We start from the raw sequence: 7,676 nt of genomic DNA, 5'->3' as shown, positions 1-7,676 counted from the left end.
TGGATGCACAATAATCTGATCTCATGTCTCAATAATTGCATTGAAATGCCAGGAGTCACCATAGCTTACAATACACATGAACATCACGAGGAACGTGATTTGCATCTGGATATGCTATACTGATAATGAACAATGCGATCACATCCTTACATTTACACCTGGTATTTATATGCGTTTTAATTTTCTATATTCTATCTGCATTGTCATCGTATCTCATTTTTGCTCATACTATGCAAAGGAGGCGAGTTGGTAGGGAGGTGGCGAGTCTGTCTATTGCCAACAAAAACAAACATGGCAGGTGTTGGGTCACCAGAGGTGATGTTACTGTCTGTATTTACTTGTTCCACCTTTGCTCTACTCTACTCTACTTTACTCCACTAGAAGGAGGATCCAACAGTGGAGCTGTCTCAGCTTAAAGGGGCTCTGGGTGGGGCTTCTACAGTAGTGGTCAAGAAAAACATGACAAAGGAGTTGTCCAACCTCAGAAGAGAAAATGACAACATCATCCATTAAACTTCTAAAATCGTCCCTACTGCGCTCGGTCTGGGCCTCTGTCTTGTAGCACACACTGTGAGGCCTGCCCTCTCACTGTCCAACCCTATGGCACTAAGACACTCTGTTTGACTAGTTCTAGGCCTGATCATCATCGTCATCATCGTCGTCATCATCATTCCCAGAGCACGCACATATCTCCACCACTGCCATCTCTACTGAGTGCAACCCTGTTATTACTCTGAGTCCACAGTGATCTCCAGAGACCCTTCCTCCTCAACTTCTCTCCCCGGCTTCCTCTACTGACCCACTGCCTTCACATACTGAGCCATGCAGTAGTTTGCAGTCAGCCCAGAAGTCCCTGCACTTTTACCATCAACTGCTGACACGGCTTCCACGCTCTCTGTCTGGCCGATTCACTACAATATCTTTTGCTTTACCAAGCACAAGTAAAGCTGAAACACCACTGGTACTCATTGTAAGAATAAAGAGCTAACTAACCAGTGGGCTGGGATAGCTAGCAAGCAGCAGTTTATTGGTTGCAAAACTGAAGTCCAGAGGAGAGGATGAGAAGCACATGGCTAATACAAAGGGTGCATATGGGTGGTGCACATACAAAGCAGCATAAAATGTCTGAAAAACAGCTTCACAACATGATTTTTCATAATTTGTTTCTCAGTTACAGGAGTATTAAAGGTCCAATATTTTACTCTTTTTTTTGTTTTTTATTTAGCAATTTAACAATTCCCTGTAGTCTTTAAAAAATGTCTGTGAAGTGTATAGCAAACAAACCCACCTAAATCCAGCTTTTGTAGTGTGTGTTCCAGCCTCTCAGTGTCACCATTGTGGGCGTTGGTTTTATGCTAATGAACCACTGCTCTGATTGGCCGCCTCGTCCCGGGGTTGGGCTTTTGGCTCTGACGAGAAAAGATAGAAAAATGGGACTCAGTGAGCGGGAGTGGCTATTCACCTTGAGGCGGTCAAATGCAGATTGTCAGGCCTGATTGATGTCTCTAAGGGCTCCAAATCAAAACAGCTTATAGAATCACATGATTTTTAAATAAAGAAACTAAAATGTTTACATATGGAAGGGCAAGGAAAAAACTGTTTTGTAAAATATGTGATCTTTAAGTAATCTATGACCTCTATGGGACAATGACCTCTTACACAAGTCTCTGGGTTGGCCCCCAAACCCCACCACCCTGCCCCTCTCATTCCCACAGTGGCCTTTAATTGACAACAATAAAGTCTAATTTTAACAATGGAGACAAGTAAGCTAGCTAATTACAGCAGAGATCCAGCACAAACATCTAATAAAGAGGTAACATATCACAATGCAAAATACTGTAATAATAATACATCTTTGTCATTTGTTGTTGCTTGGGAGCAAGGATTTTTAGCCTTTGTAGCTGAAATGGGTTAAGATGCTGGTCACTAACTCATAGCACCATACTCCATTAGCAGATGGAAATCAACAATGCGTCATAAAGTTTCGTAAAAATGAGCATGAACTCTGAAATGTAGATTGCGTGTTGTGGACACAAATTATGTGAACATTACGTTCCTGTTCATCACATGAAAAGGTTAGCTAAGGCTAAGGTTTAAAGGAATAGTTCAGCCAAAAATTAAAATTCGGTCATTATCAACTCGGGTGAGTGTTTTTTCTTGCAAGGCCACCGTGGCCGCGCAAGGTTTGTCTGTGCAACAGTGCGCGACCTCCATCTTGTGAGGTTTGGTAATGTGGAAGTAAATTTAATGCCGATTGACTTGGATTTTCGTGAAACAATGGATCAAATTTCGTTTTTTCAACTCATAGAGCGATCCCCAGAAGAAGTACATAGCAGCGTTCTCCAAAACAACTGAAGTTGCCGGAGACCTGTCTTCAGACTTCAAAAAATAACGTTAAATAACCATAAAATGGCTCCATGCAGCTCTTACAGGATAATCCAAGTCTCTTGAAGCCAACAGATCTCAAAGTGACTTTTACATCATTATTTAGCTGAAACTGCTAGCTGTTCATTTCAAAATACGTCACGTTTGTGGCGTCGATAGGTAAGACTAGCTTGAATTAGCAGAAACAAGACCTCCGGTTTGGCCGTTTAGCCTTCAAAATAAAAGCGCAACATTTTAAAATAGGTAGAAGGTACTGTTTTACACCAATTACTTTGTATTTAATCATCAAATTCAATAAGTGAGCACCCATATTAATGTTTGATGTCATAATAATAATGGAAAATGCCATAAAATGTGCCATTTGCATGCTGCATGTATTACACTGTGCAGAATAGCCTACATACAGAACGGAGACTAAAGTGGACATTAAAAATTAATATGGGTGGTCACTTGAATTTGACGATTAAATACAAAGTAATTGGTAACTACAATTGGATCTGGACACATTATCAATTATCCAAGCAGTGTAGCAGCCAGTGTTGCTCTTGTGCCTTCAGCTCACCAGTAAACAGTTCCCCCCCTAGCAAAAATGTCTTCCCCGGGCCAGGTAATTTGGCTTTCAATGATTTAACTTTTGGAATAAAATTAGACAATAAAACCACTTATGATAAATATTGTGTATTATAAATAATAAATATTGTGATTTGACAGTAACAGCAGCCTACAGTGTGTGCCGCTAGCCTATCAGTCAGGTTGGCCATAAAATTATTAGCGGCACTCGGCTTCCCAGCGCAGGAAATTTTTGACCTACCCGGTCAAAAATGTCAATAGCGGTCTATGTAGAGCGTCTCCAATCATGGTAATACTACCAATTGGTATTGTGTAACATGACTCCACGGTCCAGATGGATAAAATAACTATTTATTACTGGAAAAAAGTCCCAGATTCAGATTTTGGTTATGGTTAAATAAATAAAAAAAACTTTGCTAAAAATGTAAAAGGTCACTCACATGAGAAAACTTGTTGGCATGAGGTGGGAACTGAAGCCGGCTTGTTGAAGTTGAAGGTAAATGTATCCACCCATCCACCACCAAAGCCATAAATCTCAGCACCTGGCAAAGAAATCATTGAGTAATCATTGATCAACAACCCTGTCAAATCTCTGCAGATATATTATGGTCATTTTAAGCTTTGGGACAGTGAAAACCTTGCTTATTTTCCCTTTAAAAATAGCAATTGCTAGTAGGATTCGTGCTTTGAAAATTATCCTCAGTAAAATGACTCTGTTCCATTGCTGTGCCACAAAAAGACACAAGAATTCATTCATTCATGAATGCACTCTTTCTGAATGTTTCTGTTGTTCTGAACGTATTGTAAACCAAAGTAAATTGTTACCTTATTTTGCAAACTCTAACTCCAAGCCTCTAACTCTAAGCCAATTTCTCTTCTTTTGAACATTCAGCATAAACTGCTATTCTGATTGAATCACTCCATACTGCACACCAAAACAAAACAATGCACTTCCTTGATGTGTCAGCTTTCTTGTGTTTACATGAACTGTGTACACTGCAGTATGTCAGCTTGTTCACATGTGGCTTTATGCATGTTAGCTTTCATTTATTATGTATGTTATTACTATACAAGTGTTAAGTATATCTTTTTGTTCAAATCAAATCAAATTGCACATTGATTGTCTATCTTGTAAACTGAAAAAAAGCCTTGAAAAATGAAGAGTAATTGATTACAGCTGAATTAAGATACATCTCTTTCATTTTTTGAGATTGCTTGATACATTTCCAGTTTTTTACAAATTATGACCTTTTGCCCCCCACTTGTCCTCCTTTTTGGGTTTTGACTTAAACACCTCCTGCCTCTATCTGTATTGCTATCATGTGCTTCAGGTAGGTAATGAGTCCAAAACCAGGAAATTTGTCAAACTATTATCTATTTAATAAATAGCATATGGTGCTCACTCACACCACCTACAGGAGACATTGAGCCTGTTCACACACCAGGACCAGGTAGTTCTCTAGGGCGGTGGTTCTCAACGTGGGGTCCGGGGACCACCAGGGGTCCATAAGGGGGTTCCAGGGGGTCCCCAGCAAACTGATGAATTGTTAAACTTCAACATTATTTCATGTACAACATGTATGTTAACACAATTATAGAATGTAGAAGAATGACTGTTTTGGTCATATATTCTCTGTTATCTCTCTACCTACAATACAGATAGTCATGGAATTCTGGACAAAATCATATCTAACAATAAAAATATTCTCAGATTTGGGTCTGCTAGAAAAAATATAATCAAATGGGGGTCCGTGGCCCTAATGTGGACTTAATTAGGGGTCCTTGATATGAAAAAGGTTGAGAATCACTGCTCTAGGGTTACATGTTTCTGTTTCAACTATTGAAGGCCTACACTGCTAAGTGCTAGGAAATTGTCATTATATATCACAATGAAAAAAGCCGTAATGACACATTCTAATGCTGACAAAAACGTGAATGTTGCTGTTAAAAAAATAGTGCCAGTTATTTGTCCAATTTAGTAGATCATGGAGTTACCTGCAATATCTATGAAACCCCCTCAGCAGCATGTTGACTGCTGCTGGTCAGATAAACAGCAGAGGAGAGGGGAAATGTATTTTGTATTGTAATTATGATCATCTGATAATGGTTATAGCAAAGATGTGAAAATATGAATTTATCATTTTTGTCAATTACAGGTTGCCGTAAGATGTGCCAGAGACCTGTTCAATTCCTTGGCCATGGATAGAGCATGATAAAAGTCATAAATTACTTACTGCCCCTTTAAATTCATAAAAGTTTAAGAATAATGAAAGATAAATAAGCTATTTTCTTGGTCCATATGAGATACCTTATGGGTAAATTTAACACTGCTGTGAGAGATGCAAGCTAAATTTATTCAAAATTCTTATCTTTATGTATTTGCATAATTAATGAATGTTTGGCAGGTCCACTTCTGATCAAAGTGTAAGTGTTCCCTCTGTCAATTACCTTATAAGACTGCATTATTTTAAACTGAGAAATGTGAATATTCCACTGATCCACAACTTTACTGTGACCGTTTTGTCTGTAGCCCACTTTCCCACAGCTCTTTTGTCACAGCACAAAGGGCAAAAATCAAGCTAACCCATCCAATGTTTGACAATTACAGCCCTTACAAATCATGTCTGTTGTTCACTGAGCATTTAATAAAAGTATTCACAGTGCTATTATTGTGAAATATAACCTTAACTAGTAATCTTTACACCTTGGCTGCAAATTTTCACACTACCACAATCCTCTTCTCACATTCAGAAAGAACTATTCCATCCACTCTTGTACTGTTTTAGGCTGTATACCAGTGGAAATACATTTTATCTACCAAAAGGTAGGACACAATTTACAACTCTGTCTGACGTGGATTATGACTGATATTTGCACTTCTACAATCTGTTTTCTTTTTTTATTATTGTTTTTAGCTAGCTAGCTGTAGCTGCACAATGTGCCATGGGACTGTACAGAAACTGTGCACGTTCAAATGAAAGCCATATTGCACTCCTAGGCTTAACGTTACCTCCTAGCATAGTTCTCCAGAGGGTAACGGTAAGTGTGGGACCTGAGTGTTTCTGTCACTAACAGCTTTCTTGTCACTGGGCCAGTGCCACCTTTTGAACCGCGTTGAACCAAGGAGGTCTATATTAACGTTGAACATGCACTTGGCCAGTCTGCTTAAAAGCACAGGCTTGGCTCCCTTCATTCTTAATGACTACAAGCACATTCTCACACTTACCTTTTTGTTTCAAGAGGGCTACCAGAGAAATGTGTTTACCAGCAATATACTTCTCGAGTATTAATGATTTATTCAAAGAAATCCAATCTGAGAAGTTGGGTAAGTTGCATTCCAGGGCAGCCATCCCTTCCACTTTGCACTGACAGTTTTTCAAACTTCGGCATTGCCTTCAAGGTGGTCATGTTCTTCTTCTCTAAAAAATATCCAGCACGATAAAAGCTGCACCAATGAAGTATCACCCCCAACAGGACGCTACGATAAACACTTTTGTTTTGAAAGCTAATGCTAGCATTAGTTTTGCTAATGCTAGCTGTGACACTGCCTAGCAAAATTTCCATTGGTGTCTTTTGTAGACTGTACGCAGTTTGTGCATGTGTATTTTGCTATGCAAGTGCAATTCACACAGCAGTATCATAACACACGTAATATATAAATATTAAAATAATTGATTGCTAGTAGGCTAATAAAAAGGCACATAGCAGAACAACAGAATCAAAACAATATGAAAGCTTGGACATTTTCTTTAGTGTGTGTGCCACACTAGACATGCATAGATATAAAACGCAATCAGTGCAATCAATCACTAATTAATAATTACACCATACATAACTATTATCTCTCTTAAATAACTAATGGAAATACTCATAATTAGGATCACCTTGATAAAAAGGATTTACTCACCAAATGCCAGTGATATCTGAGGTGATAAAGAGTAGCAGAGGACACACATGCAAAAAGGAGGCTTATAATCACACCTGTAGTTCCAATGCAGATTCACACTAGAAACTGAACTTGTGGCTCAGAAAAGAAAGAATTTGATACTGTACAAATCAACTGACCAGTTTTTTTTGTTTTTGTTTTTAAACTTCACAGAAAATTTACTTCTTGAATGAATCAGCTAGATGGGACGTGGCCCAAAGCAAATACATGCATCAAGATCATCCATGATCAAGATGGCTTACTAGTTGTATGTATGATCTTTTTGCCACTAGAGGGCAATCTTTCCCACGTTTCCCATCCTGCTCAATCTCAGTAGTAGGACCAATCCAGAAGAGGGCCACAGCCCGGGCCACACAGGAGCTGAGGTCCAGTTATGAACCAATAAGAGCCAAAAGACAGATGCAAAAGCTTGTTTTGATCAAGGGAGAGTATGTGCTCTCTACATCCAATATGGATGTATATGGATGTGTAACAGTACAGGAGAAGGAAGACCTGAAAATGAAGTTTAACTCTTTCAACAGCAAATCACACTCATTCATTTGTGCAATAAGACACTTGAAAGCTTATTTATCTTCCTGATATAATTTCTTTTCCATTTTGTCCAATAATGACACAATGGAAAGGATTTTGTTGAGAACAAATAGTGTGTTCACACTTTCTACATGTCACTCTTTTTAGAAATGTGTTTCCTGGATTGACCAAATACGTTTTGGTTAGCCAGTATTAGTAATTTGTAACGTTACATGTAAAGTTACATTTTGTGTTTCTGTCCATT

This window comes from Centroberyx affinis, unplaced genomic scaffold (genome assembly GCF_046629955.1).
Source record: "Centroberyx affinis isolate AG114_WGS23_722 - 3 ecotype Tasmania unplaced genomic scaffold, CSIRO-AGI_Caff_v1 ptg002593l_1, whole genome shotgun sequence".
In the NCBI taxonomy this organism is placed as follows: Eukaryota; Metazoa; Chordata; class Actinopteri; order Beryciformes; family Berycidae; genus Centroberyx; species Centroberyx affinis.
This window is presented reverse-complemented; position numbering follows the sequence as displayed.